The following is a 15,355-nucleotide window of genomic DNA, read 5'->3' on the forward strand; positions in this document are numbered from 1 at the left end:
ATCTCTTTGATTGTCAAGAGGGGCATTCAAGAGATGCCTGCTCTGAAGTTACACCTGGGAGGTCCAAGGTCTTAAAAAAGGACTCCACCTTTGCCAATCTGTCCTCACAGCCCTCCGACCGGTACAACCCAGAGTAGAACTTCCTAAATACTGCATAAATCTTTTTGGGATCACAGGTAATAGTACCAGCACACTCTCTAATGGATGTGCTAGATTGGGGGGGGCACTCTTCTTGCTGGTCAAGTATACCAAATACCTACCCAGTTTATCACCATACTTGAATAACCTCTATTTTGCAAAGGAAGTCTCTCTCTTTGCTGTCTTGGTGAGCGCAGAGTTCAGAGCAGCCCTGAGGGCTATAATCCACTGAACTTAATTACAGACGGTCTGTCAAAATATGCCACCTTGGCTGCTTTCAGCTGAGCCTCGAGCATATACTGCTGCTCTCCCTTCCGCACTGCCGAGTAAGAAATAATCAAACCCCTTGCATAGGCCTTGGCAGTCTCGTAGAGCACCGATGGATTACTGGCCGTACCTGAATTAATGTCCCAAAAAAATGTAGATTCCTGTGAAAAATACTCAATGAATTTGCTATCCTTCAGGAAGAAAGGATCAATGTGCCAGTGCCATGAGCCTGTCCCATCGCCACCGGTCTTAACTTCCGTGTACACTGCCGCATGATCAGAAATGGCTATGATCCCAATTCTGCAGGACAGCACCGAATTCAAAAAGGCCGATGGGGCAAAAGACAAGTCAATCATAGCATAGCACTTATGTGGGTTAGAGAAAAAGGTGAAGTCCCTACGATCAGGGTGAAGTCATCTCCACACATCCACCAACCCCAGCTCCCTGTTCAGGTCTACCAGCTGCCTGGATTGCAGGGAAATATCTGTGAAACCCCGAGGCATCCTATCCACCTCAGGGTCCATACATTCGTAAAACTCTCCCCCTATAATTGTATGATATGCCCCAAGGACCATCAGCCTGGAGAGCGCATCCATTAAACATTTGAGGGGGTGTGCAGGGGGGCCATATACATTCAAGATCCCATAGTCCTTTCCATGTATTAGATTACTTACTTACTTATTTACAGTGTGGAAACAGGCCCTTTGGCCCAACAAGTCCACACCGACCCGCTGAAGCGCAACCCACCCAGATCCATTCCCCTACATTTACCTCTTCACCTAACACTACGGGCAATTTAGTTTGGCCAATTCACCTAACCTGCACATCTTTGGACTGTGGGAGGAAATGGAGCACCCGGAGGAAACTCATGCAGACACGGGGAAAATGTGCAAACTCTATACAGTCATTCGCCTGAGGCAGGAATTGAACCCGGGTCTCTGGCACTGTGAGGCAGCAGTGCTAACGACTTTATTAAAACTTTAAGGATCAGAAATTGCCTGTGTTTATTCTCAATTTGGTCTGGCAACTGAAATGGAAGTTTCTTCTGAGCGAGTATAGCTACTCCTCTACTTTTCAAATTAAAGGATGAGAAAAACATTCGCTGAACCCTCCCTGCTGTGACTGTAAGTGCTCCCTATCGGTTAGATGTGTTTCTTGCAGCAAGGCTACATTGACCCTTTCCTTTCTAAGGCTTGAAAGTGTCTTTTTTCTCCTAATCAGTGAGTGACTCCCCTTAACATTCCAGGCGCACCATTTAAATGAACGATTAGCCATAGCTGTCTGAAACTGCCCGTGACCCCCCAGGAGGAAGAACACCACTCATAGCACCCCAAGTGAAAGCAACAAACTGTTCGTATAAACTTGAAAATGCAACTACAAAAACTACCAAATCAAAATTTATAAGAATTACTTCTACAACGAACCAATACATAACACAAATGAGAGGAGACTTTCCCCCTTGCCCATAGGAGATACTCATACTACCCACTAAACCCCTCCATGGCTCCTTCTAGCTGAAGCCGCTCCCCAAACCCAAACAAAACAAAGTTTAAAAAAAGTTACATGCGTCTTACAACAAGAAAATTAAAAGTGGGCATTCAACCCATCCCGTCCATACTTTGACCCCAGGCAATCCTGGTACAAAAAAGTGCCCCCCCTCCACCACCCCACCCCACCCCCCCCCCCCCCCCCCACCCTGACCCCCATCCCATACTAAGAGAGAGAAACAAAAAGGAAATTATAGAAAAACAAAGGATAATGGGAGGGGAGGAAGAAGACAGAAGAGAAAGAGAGAAAAAGGGACCCTCCCATATTAAAAAAAACCAAACCAGGTAACCAGGCAAACTACAGAGGAAACAAAGTGAACACTATTGTCCATATTAGCCAAGCCAGCCAGTCTATTTTAATTTTGATTTGGAGGTGCCAGTGTTGGACTGGGGTGTGCAAAGTTAAAAATCACACAACACTAGGTTATAGTCCAACAGGTTTAATTGGAAGTACTAGCTTTTGGAGCGCTACTCCTTCATCAGGTGATTTTGGAGAATAAGATTGTAAGACACAGAATTTATAGCAAAAGTTTCCAATGTGATGTAACTGAAATTATATATTGAAAAATACCCAGATTGTTTGTTAAGTCTCTCATCTTTTAGAAAGACCCTGTCGGCATCAATTCTTTCATATGTAAATCGCAAAACTATTTTTAAAAGTTACATTCTCAAGTGCACTTTAACAGTTGGTGTCATGTCGACCCAGATAAGATTTGGCGATGCCGGTGTTGGACTGGGGTGTACAAAGTTAAAAATCACACAACACCAGGTTATAGTCCAACAGGTTTAATTGGAAGCACACTAGCTTTCGGAGCGACGCTCCTTCATCAGGTGATTGTGGAGGGCTCGATTGTAACACAGAATTTATTGCAAAAATTTGCAGTGTGATGAAACTGAAATTATACATTGAAAAATTGATTGTCTGTTAAGCCTTTCATCTGTTAGAACACAGTGATAGTTTCACTTCTTTCATGTGTAAATCACAAAACCCTTTTTTTTTAAAGTTGCATTCTCAGGTTAGCTGTTAACAATGGTGATAGCTAGACAATATGTTGAAGGTGTTAGCTCCCTGTGTTCTCTGTCTATGCCACGATGTTTAGATTGATTCTAATCTAAAAAGTGAGATAACAGAGTTTTACATAAATTCATGCAGTTTTTGAGCTCAGAGTTCTACATGAATGTATGCAGTTTTGAGCAAAGTGCAATGTAACTCTGCAAGTACAAATTCACCCCACAAATACCTTATCTGACAACCCAGATAAGGTATTGAAGGTGTTAACTCCCTGTGAGGCTGTCTCTGCCACAATGGTCAGACTGATTCTAATCTAAAAAACGGATTTACAAAATCTTACATGGATTCATGCAGTTTTTGAGTAAAGTAAAATGTAATTCTGCAAGTACAAATTCACTACCCAAACTTATATGTGTATGTGTGCGTATGTGTGTCTGTGTGTATGTGTGCGTGTGTGTGTGTGTGTGTGTGTGTGTGTGTGTGTGTATATGTGTGTGTGTGTGTGTGAGTGTAGTGCAGTGGGGTCACCTGTAGTGTGACATGAACCCACGGTCCCAGTTGAGGCCATCCCCATGGGTAATGAACTTGGCTATCAGCCTCTGCTCGGCAACTTTTCGTCCTGAAGTCTGCCTTGGAGGACGGTCACCTGAAGGTCTGAGGTTGAATGCCCCAGACCGCTGAAGTGTTCTCTGACTGGGAGGGAATACTCCTGTCAGTTGATTGTTCTGCGGTGTCCATTCACCCATTTGGTCTCGCCAATGTACCATGCCTCAGGGCATCCTTGCCTGCAGCGTATGAGATAGACAATGTTGGTTGAGTCGCATGAGTACCTGCCACTTATGTGGTGGGAGGTGTCTCCACATGTAATGGTATCGGTGTTGACACTCTAACATGTCTTGCAGTGTCTACCATGACAAGCTTGTATGGTATTGTCCTGATCAGGACAATGATCTATTTGAGATTTGAGATTTGCTATGAACAATGATCTATTTGAGATTTGGTGGTTGTTTAAAGGCGAGCAGTGGAGGTGTGGGCAAGGTCTTGGTGAGGTGCTCATCCTCATTGAGAATGTGTTGCAGGCTGCAAAGAACATGGCATAGTTTTGCGGCTCCTGGGAAGTACTGGACAACGAAGAGTACCCTGTCGGTTGCAGCTCGTGTCTGTCTCCTGAGGAGGTCAGTACGGAGACTTAGCAAACAATCCAGGTGTTTGTTGCACTTGAGAATGTAACTTTTAAAAAAAGTTTTGCAATTTACCTATGAAAGAACTGATGCCAACATGCTCATTCTAAAAGATGAGAGATTTAACAAACAATCCAGGTCTTTTTCAATATATAATTTCAGTTATTGAAACGTTTGCTATAAATTCTGTGTCTTACAATCTTATTCTCCAAAGTCACCTGATGAAGGAGCAGTGCTCCGAAAGCTTGTGCTTCCAAATAAATCTGTTGGACTATCACCTAGTGTTGTGTGATTTTTAACTTCGTCTATTTTAAGGTGTCCAGGAAGTCCTTTGCCTTTTCCGGTGAGTCAAAATTAACACAGAGCCTCCGTGGCTAAAACGTAATATTGCTGGATATCTTAGAAGTACTGAATATTCAAATCCCTCAGCTTCCTTTTTCACCTCGTCAAAGGCCTTCCTTTGGTGGATCATGGCCGCAGAAAAGTCTTAGAAAAACACAATCTGTGATCGCTTGTATATCAGAGCCTGTGGATCCTTCCCCAGTGCACTAGATGCTTCCAGCATCATTTGTTTATCTCTATAATGCTAGAGTCGCACTACGAATGGGTGGGGGTGCTGGTCCGATCTGAACCTGCCCGCTGTGACCCGGTGGGCCCGCTTGACCCACACCCAGCCTGCCTCGACTTCCAGCTTCAAAACCTGCGGGAACCATTGCTCCAAGAAGCTGACGAGCTGGCCTTCTTCTTCCCGTTACAGCAGCCCTACCAGGCGGACGTTCTTCCAACTGCCTCGATTTTCAAGGTTGTTGACCTGCTCTACGAAGGCCCGTACCTGCTGTTCCAGAGCCTAGACTTAATCTACCAAGGATTCTGCTAGGGCCCGCTGCTCCAGCTCCACGACGTGCTGCCCGAGCCACTGGATTTCCTGGTCGTGCTTCTACAGCATGACCAAGATTGGTTCCAGTCAGGTCCGGGTCTCTTCCATCGCTGAATCAATCGTCTCTCGGAGTTTCACGAACTCCGAGACCAAGCTGTGCTCCACAGGTAAGTCCCCTGGGGCATTCATGAAGGCCAATGCCGCAGCCGTGGGCGTATTCGTTACTGCAGGGGCGGGCCCAGCTGGTTGCGATCCTTATGGTTCTTTTTCCTTAATCATTTTCCTTACTCACTTGAACTGACAATACAGCAATTCTGGGGATCAAAAACAACTGATATTTCCACAATGGATAAGAAAGGGAGGGTGAATGCACCACTTTGTCTGGGCTTTGGTGCAGAGCTCCAAAGGGCAGACCTACTGGATCGACGCCATCTTGGATCTCCCCATTCTTTTTTTAGCAAATTGTAAGTTTTGGGGCATTAATAGAGGAAGTGCAATATATAGATCTTTTGAATTTTAAGGCTTTGAATCTGAAAGATAATAGATTGAATATTAGATACATTTAACCCAGTTTTCAAAACTGTATGTTGACCACTTGAGGGCGCACTTGGATTTCAATATTTCTCTCTATCTTCACAAACCTCTTTATAGAGTCATTGAGTTATACAGCAGAGAAACAGCCTCTTGGTTCAACTTGTCTGCACTGACCAGATATCCTGAACTTATCTAGTCCCCATTCACCAGCATTTGATCGATATCCTCTAAACTTTTCCTATTCATCGACCATCAGTGACCTTTCAAATATTGTAATTGTCCTCACCTTCACCACTTCCTCTGGCAGCTCGTTCCACACACGCAATACCCTCTGCATGAAGATGTTACTCCTTTTAAATCTTTCCCTTGTCACTTAAGTTAATGCCCTCTAGTTTTGGACTCACCTACCCTGGGTGAAAAAAAAACTTTGCTATTGACCCTATCCATGCCCCTTATGATTTTATAAAACTCTATAAGGCCACTCCTCAGCCTCCAATGCTCTAGGGGAAAAAAAAGCCCCAACCTATTCAGCCTCTCCCTAAAGCTCCAAATCTCCTACTCTGGCAATATCCTTTTAAATCTTTTCTGAACCCTTTCAAGTTTAACAACATCTTTCCTTTAGCAGGAATTTCCAAATCTACAAGCATTTCATTTGTTCTTTCACTATTTGCCTGTAACAATAAAATTTAAGGTCACTGGCATGACTAATAATTATGTTCACTTATTAAACTTCAAATAAATATACAACTATATGCTCATTATACTTGAAGTACTTATGGACACTGACTATCCAGGTTCAGATGTAAACAATGGTGATTTGGGCAAAACTGTCAGACTTGTGGAATAGCAATCCAACCCCTGACCACCTTCCCAATTTCCCAAGGCCTTATGCCAACCAAGCACCTCATAAAACATGACCTGTCCTTAAATTTTGACTAATTGGGACTTCCAGGTGGCAGCTCAAACATTTATGGTGAAGTAAACAGATGCATCTTTTGAATTTGTGTCCCCTCTCCCATCAGAAAGTTTTAATCCATTTAGACCTTTCTGTTCGCTAATATCTGATGGGTTTCGTGATTTTTCTATGTATATTACTACATTTATTAGTCTGCATAATATATACCTCTGCGAATGGCGTTAAGGTTTACTATCAATAATTTATCATTTGTAATTTATTTACAAGACTATAAAATCACCGACTTACTAATGTGGTCTGGGCTCTGTGCTTTCTGATAACATTGTACATATAAGTCACAAACTACGCTGACTCCTAGCCACAGAGAACGACTGAAGGTGAGGCCAGTATCTTTACGCCAGAACATCACATGTTATGAGATCACGTTGTTGTCTTAAAGGTATAGCCCTATTTGATCTAGAATCCATGTCATAACATACAATCAATCTCCCTTTCTCTTTAAATAAGAAATTCCTTTTCTGATAACATGCATGCATATAGATATAGAAGGTGGAACGTTATAGGGGTCTGAAAGATGTGTGCTATGGCAGGAGATGTAGCAGGATCATGCAAGAAGTTCAGTGAGGCTTATCTTGATATCAATTTGCTACATCTTTTAACTAGGTTCTAGGCACCAAGGTGAGATTCTTGCTTGGGATCAGTAAGTTATTTATTAAGGGGGATTATTACTGGTTATTGACTTTACCAACCACATGTCTCACCTCAGTCATATGCAGCTACCCATTCTACCATCCACTGAGAGCAAACTAAACCCAGTGAATCGCTGCCTGCAAATAGCTTCCATGTTGCTTAGGATGCAACAGATTCTCAAAGTATGATCCATGGGCACCGGCTGCATGGCACAACACTTTCACTAACATTGACATCTTTTAATTGCCAACCCCTCAAGAACCTTGTTGTATCTCTCTGCAGCATGATGCTTGGGAAGCATAGACTTACATTGCAGCTCGAACCAGCAACTAGCATTAAAAAGCTGCTGGAAAGGATACACATGGGGACAGGCACTCAGCTCACGGACTGGACCAGGGATCTCAGGGCTGCTTGCTTACTGCCTTAGTGCTTGCTCATTTGGCACCTACCTGCATTTTCACAGCAGCCGTGCCTTGGCTTGCCGTCACACAACCAGGGAGCTTGCTTTTTTGGTTAACAGTCCTCAGTCAAGGGAGTGGACATACAAACATAGAAAATAAGAACAGGAGTGAGCCATTCAGCCCTTTGAGTCTGCTTCAGCAATCAATATGATCAGGGTTGATCATTCTGCTCAGTACCCTGTTCCGGCTTTTGACCCGATCCTTTGATCCCTTTAGCTCTAAGAGTTATATCTAACTCTTCCCTGAAACCTTTCAACATTTTGGCTTCAACTGCTTTCTGTGGCAGAGAATTCCATAGGATCACCACTGTCTGAGTGAAGACATTTCTCTTCATCTTCAACCTAAATAGCCTACACCATTTCATTAGACTGTGACCCCTAGTTCTGGACTCCTCAGTCATCAGGAACATCCTTCCTGTATTTACCCTGTCTGGTCCCATTAGAATTTTATAGATTTCTATTGAACCTCCATCTCATTATTCGAAACCTGAGTGAATATCATCCTAACCGATCAGTCACTCTTCATATGTCTGTTCTGCCATTCCAAGAATCTGTCTTGTAAAGCTTTGTTGCACTCCTTTCATAGCCAGAACATCCTTCCTCAGATTAGGAGACCAAAACAGCACACAATACTTCTGGAGTGGTCTCAGTAAGGATCCATACAATTGCAGCAAGACATCCTTACTCCTGTACCCAAATCCTTTTGCTCTGAAGGCCAACATACCTTTTGCTTTCATGCTACATCTGCATGTTTACTTTTACAGACTGGTTCACAAGGACATCTAGGACTCATTGCACCTCTCCCTTTCTGAACCTACGTATCTACCTATATTATGTATTCAGATAATAATCTGCCTGAATGCTTTTGCTGTCAACATGGATGACCTCACATTTGTCACATTGTACTGCATCTGTCATGGTTTTACACACTTACTCAGCTTGTCCAAATCACACAGAAACAGCTCTGCATCCTCCTCACTGTTCACCCTTCCACTCAGCTCTGCGGTGTCTGCAAACATAGCAATATTACATTTAATTCCCTTATCTAAAACATTAACATAGATTGTGAATAGCTGGGGTCTGAACACTGATCCCTGTCGTACCTCATTGCTCACTGGCTGCCAGTCAGAAAATGGCCCGTTTATTCCTACATTTTCTTTTCTTGTCGACCAGCCAGTTCTCTATCCACATCATCACATTTCCCCAATCTCATGCACATTAATTTTACATACAAATCTTATATGGGACATCAATGAATGCCTTCTGAAAGTCCAAATAAATCACATCCACTCTCTCCCCCTTATCATTCAGAGTCATAGAGCCATAGAGATGTACAGCATGGAAACAGACCCTTCGGTCCAACCTGTCCATGCATACCAGATATCCCAACCCAATCTAGTCCCACCTGCCAGCACCTGGCCCATATCCCTCCAAACCCTTCCTATTCATATACCCATCCAAATGCCTCTTAAATGTTGCAATTGTACCAGCCTCCACCACTTCCTCTGGCAGCTCATTCCATACATGTACCACCCTCTGCATGAAAAAGTTGCCACTTAGGTCTCTTTTATATCTTTCCCCTCTCACCCTAAACCTATGCCCTCTAGTTCTGGACTCCCCGACCCCAGGGAAAAGACTTTGCCTATTTATTCTATCCATGCCCCTCAAAATTTTGTAAACCTTTATAAGGTCACCCCTCAGCCTCCGACGCTCCAGGAAAAATAGCCTCAGCCTGTTATCCTTGAAAAATTCCAAACAATTTGTTGAGCGTCATTTCCATTCTGCATGCTGACTTTGTCCAATCCTGTCACCGTTTTGCAAGTGCTTTGCTATTAACTCTTTTTTAATGGACTCTAGTATTTTCCCTATTACAGATATCAGGCAAACTGGTCTATAATTTCCTGTTTTCATTCTACCTCATTTATTAAATAGAGGGGTTACATTAGTTACTATCAAATCCACGGAGACTATTCCAGAGTCTATAGAATCATGAAAGATGACCATCAATGCATGCTGTACTTCCTCAAGTACTTTGGGATGTAGATTACAGGCTCTGGGATTTGTTGGCCTTTAATCCCATCAATTTTCCCAACACCCTTTCCCGACTGATACTGATTTCTCGCACTTCCTCTGTCTCATGGGACCATGTGTTCTCCAACATTTTTTTGGACATTATTTGTGTTCTTCTTTGTCAAGATGGAACCAAAATATATCTTTAGTTAGTCTACCATTTCTTTGTTCCACACTTTAACTTCCATTTCTGATTATGAAGGACCTAAATTTGTCTTCATTAACCATTTCTTTTCCTTTTCACGTACCTATAGAAGCTTTCAGAATCAGTTGGATCTAACACTATCCCTAATTTCCCTTACTATCTCTGGCCGGGCCACCTTTCCTGTTTGTTTTTGTGTCAGACAAGAAATGAACAATTGCTGCAATTCCTCAATATGCTCTTTAAACATTTGCTATTACCTATTCATTATCATACCTTTAAGGAATATTCCCCAATCTATCATAGCCAACTTGTACCTCTTACCATTATCATCTCTTCTATACAAATTCCGAATCTTCTCATACGTACTGTAGGAATTCCTCCTCTATCAGATTGTTACGGATTTGATTTGTCCAATTGATATGCAGATTAAAGTTCCCTATAATTACAGCTGTACTTTTATTCCATCTATCCCTAATTTCTTGTTTAATGTACTCCCCAATGTTACCATGAAAGCTGGGGGAGTCTATATACAATCCCCACAATTGGTTTCTGCCCCTTAGTGTTTCTAATCTTCATTGTAGGTATTAACCTAAAATTTACTATAGCCAAAAGTGTCATGGTGTCAGGGGAGAAAGGTATGGTCAGGAACACCCTGACTTCAAGGGGGAAGACAATGAATAATCACACCTTCCAATCCTGTCACTGTTCTGCAGGTGCTTTGCTATTAACTCTTTTTTTTAATGACTCTACTATTTTCCCTATTACAGACACTCGGTCAACTGGTCTATAATTTCCGGTTTTCTTATATGTCAGGGTCTAGACTGGGAGGTGTGTGGGCAAAGTTGGGCAGGTGGGTTAGGTGAGGACCTAAGGAGGTGGAAAGCTTAGATTTTTCACAAGAACGGTGATCAGGAAGGGCATTTGGATGTTCAGAGTCTGACTGACATGTTACAGCTAAGGCTAATAACCACTGCTCAACATACATTCACCGTCATCTTCCAATATGTTGGAAATCAAAACAATGCAATTTGAAGGATAATGGCTGTGACAATGGGGCAAGTGTCTCAACATGTGCGAGAGGGAGCTGCAAGACCCACTGATGTAACACCCTTTATTTTTCTTCATTTTTGTAACAGGATAAAGGTGTCGCTGGCTAGGCAGCATTTATTGCGCATCCCAGAGGGCAGTTGAGAGTCAACAACTTGTAGGCCAGACTCAGTAAGGATGGCAGAATTCCTTCCCTAAAGGACATTAGTGAACCAGATGAGTTTTCTTGATGATTGGCAATGGATTTATAGTGGAGAAAGTGAGGACTGCAGATGCTGGAGATCAGAGCTGAAAATGTGTTGCTGGAAAAGCGCAGCAGGTCAGGCAGCATCAAAGGAACAGGAGAATCGATGTTTCGGGCATGAGCCCTTCTTCAGGAATGAGGAAAGTGTGTCCAGCAGGCTAAGATAAAAGGTAGGGAGGAGGGACTTGGGGGAGGGGCATTAGAAATGCGATAGGTGGAAGGAGGTCAAGGTGAGGGTGATAGCCAGAGTGGGGGTGGGGGCAGAGAGGTCAGGAAGAAGATTGCAGGTTAGGAAGGCGGTGCTGAGTTCGAGGGATTTGACTGAGACAAGGTAGGGGGAGGGGAAATGAGGAAACTGGAGAAATCTGAGTTCATCCCTTGTGGTTGGAGGGTTCCTAGGTGGAAGATGAGGCATTCTTCCTCCAACCGTCGTGTTGCCATGGTCTGGCGATGGAGGAGTCCAAGGACTTGCATGTCCTTGGTGGAGTGGGAGGGGGAGTTGAAGTGTTGAGCCACAGGGTGGTTGGGTTGGTTGGTCCGGATGTCCCCTTCCCCTGCAACCGCAAGAAATGCAAAATTTGCGCCCACACCTCCCCCCTTACTTCCCTCCAAGGCCCAAAGGGATCCTTCCATATTCGCCACAAATTCACCTGCACCTCCACACACATCATTTATTGCATCCACTGCACCCGATGTGGCCTCCTCTATATTGGGGAGACAGGCCGCTTACTTGCGGAACGTTTCAGAGAACACCTCTGGGACACCCGGACCAACCAACCCAACCACCCCGTGGCTCAACACTTCAACTCCCACTATACAGGTCAAAGACCCTTTGACTCTAAATGTGCTGAACACCTCCCTGCCACACATATGACTGACTATTTCATTCAATACCTCCAGGAATAATTGGTAATGGAGTTGTGAGAGACCCCTTGGGGATGAGTGACTATAAGATGAAGAGTGAGATGGTTGATTTTGTGCCAAAGGTCCTGAATCTTAATAGGGGAATCTCTGATGATATGAGGTGAGATTGGCTATGATGGATTAGGAAATGTTACTGAATGTAATGACTGTAGACAGGCAATAGGAAACATTCAAAGGATGAATGGTGTACAAAAATTGGCACAAAAGTACAAAAAGAACAGTGGCCAAACAGTGCTTTACAAGAAAAGTTAGAAATCTTATTAGTTGCAAAAAAAGAGGGTTATGAATTGACAAGTTGAAAACAATACACCTGAGGATTGGGAACATTTTAGATGTCAGCAAAGGAGGACCAAGGGATTGATTATGAAGAAATAAATAGAGTATGAGAATAAGTTTGCTAGGAAATTAAGAAATTATTGTAAAAGTTTCTATAGATTTACAAAGATAAAAAGATTGGTGAAAACTAATATAGGCCCCTTACAGTTAGAAACAGAGAATTTATAATTGTATAATAACAAAGAAATCACTGAGAAACTAAATTTATAGTTGTCCTCTGTCTTCAGAAGGGACGACATAAATAACACACCAGAAATATGGGGAATAGAGGTTTTAGTGAGAGGGAGGAGCTGAAGCAAATCAGTATCAGTAGTGAAATGGTGTTGGAGAAATTGATGAGATTGAAGGCTAACAGATTCCAAGGGCCGAATATTCTGCATCCCAGAGTACTTTAGGAACAGGCCCAAGAAATAATGGATGCATCAAAATTCTTTAGACTTTGGAACAGTTCCTATAGATTGGTGGGTAGCTCATGTAATTCTGATATTCTAAAAGGAAGGTAGAGAAAAAATAGGGAATTATAGACCAGTAAATCTGACATTGGCATTGGAGAATATGCTAGACTCCATTATCAAGGATTATGTAGCAGAAAACTTAACATTGTGCATTTACAAAAGGATAATCATGCTTGGTAAATCGGCTGGAATTCTTTGCAGATGTCACCAGTAGAGTTGATATGGGGAGCTGGTGGACGTGGTTAATTTGGAATTTCAGAAGACTTTGAACAAAGTACCACATAAGAGATTAATGTATAAAATTAAAGCGCATGGGATTAGGGGTAGTGTATTGAGATGGATAGATAATTGGTTAGCAGACAGGAATCAAAGGGTAAGAATAAATGGGTCATTTTCTGGACCCCAGCTATTCACAGTATATGTTAATGATTTAAATAATGGAACTGAATATAACATCTTCAAATTCACAGATGACACAAATTTGGGTGGAAAGATGAGTTGCGAGGACGATGGAGAGATGTTGCAGTTTGATTTGCAGGCTGAATGAGTAAACAAATACATAGTAGATGCTACACATTGTGGATAAATATAAGGTTACCTACTTTAGTAGAAAAATAGGAAGGCAGAACAGCAATAAATTGAGATGGGGTACGTTCAATAAGAACATTTGCACCAGTTGCAAAAGAAGGCAAAGTGAATGTTGGTCTTCATAGCAAAAGGATTTGAGTATAGGAACAATGATGTCTTGTCCTGAGTGTGCAGGACATTGTTGAGGCCACACCTGGAATACTGTGCACAGTTTTGATCTCCTTATCTGAGGAAGGAAATTTTTGCAATAGATTTACTAGATTGATTCCTGGGGATGACATATGAGAAGTGGTTGAGTCGGTTGGGATTGTATCATTGCAGTTTAAAAAATGAGGGGTTATCTCTTAGAAACCTGTACAATTCTAACATGACCAGGACCAGGAAGGATATTCCTGATGGCGGTGAGGAGTGGGGTAGGTGGGGGGGGCATCCAAAACAAGGGGTCACTAATAAGGATAAGGAGTAAACCTTTTAAGATTGAGATTATAACAAGTGGTAAATTGTTTCCCTCCTTCATAAGGTCAGAAGTGAGGATATTCTTTGATTTACACAGTTTTCATGACTCCTCAAATACTGAAACATCTGTGCAAGACCTCAATAAAACCCATGTTTGGACTGACAAAGGGCTGGCAACAGTCATACTACACAATTGCCAGGCAACGAGAATCTCCAATCAGAGAGAAACTAAACATCACCTCCTGGCATTCAATGGCATTGTCATCACTGAATCCCTCACTATCAACATCCTGGGGCTTACCATTCACCAGAAATGAATTGAACTAGATATAAAAATACTGTGGCAACAACAGCAGGTCAGAAGCTAGGAATGTTGCAGTGAGTAATTGCCTAACTCCCACCCTCTACAAGACACAAGTCAGGAGTATGTTAGAATGCTCCACCCTTACCTGGATAACTACAGCTCCACCAACATATAAGAAGCTTGACACCATCAATGACGGTGGCACAGTGGTTAGCACTGCTGCCTCACAGCGCCTGAGACCCGGGTTCAATTCCCGCCTCAGGCGACTGACTGTGTGGAGTTTGCACGTTCTCCCCGTGTCTGCGTGGGTTTCCTCCGGGTGCTCCGGTTTCCTCCCACAGTCCAAAGATGTGCAGGCCAGGTGAATTGGCCATGCTAAATTGCCCATAGTGTTAGGTAAGGGGTAAATGTAGATGTAGGGGTATGGGTGGGTTACGCTTCGGCGGGGCGGTGTGGACTTGTTGGGCCGAAGGGCCTGTTTCCACACTGTAAGTAATCTAATCTAATCTAATCTAAAAATCAATGACAAAACATGATTAACACAACATCCAATCCCTCCACCATCGATGCTTAGTAGCAGCAGTGTGTACCATCTACAAAGTGCACCATTAATATTCACCAAGAATCCTTAGTCAGTACCTTCCAAACTGAGGTCCACTACAATCTAGAAGGACAAAGCTGGTAGATACATGTGAGCGTCACCACCTGTAAGTTCCCTCCAAACCACTCACAGTTCCAGTGTCAGCGGCATGGCTCCAGAACATGGCTGGCTCAGGTACCTGATGGCAGAGGTGATGGTGTTCCACCTGCGGCATGTGCAATGACTCAGGGCACCTGATTGTTCACAGACTGAGGGATGGACTTTGTGGCTTTGTTTTTTTGGCAGTGAGGACTCATGGTGGAGGTGGGGGAGTAATCTGGACATTTCATTTACATTCAACTGTTTTATTTCTGCTTCTGTTATTAATCCTGTCTTTTGTACACTAAGATGGCGGCGGAGAATGGCAACTTTGTACACTTTTCACAGTATCCTTGTACTCGAGTACATGTGACAATAAAATCTAAATATATCACTGTTCCTTTACTGTCATTAATTCACATCATGGAACTGCCTAACTGCATTGTGGGTCTACCTACACCAAATTGACTGCAGCAATAGTAGAA

The sequence above is a fragment of the Chiloscyllium punctatum genome, chromosome 4 (assembly GCF_047496795.1).
Source record: "Chiloscyllium punctatum isolate Juve2018m chromosome 4, sChiPun1.3, whole genome shotgun sequence".
NCBI lineage: Eukaryota > Metazoa > Chordata > Chondrichthyes > Orectolobiformes > Hemiscylliidae > Chiloscyllium > Chiloscyllium punctatum.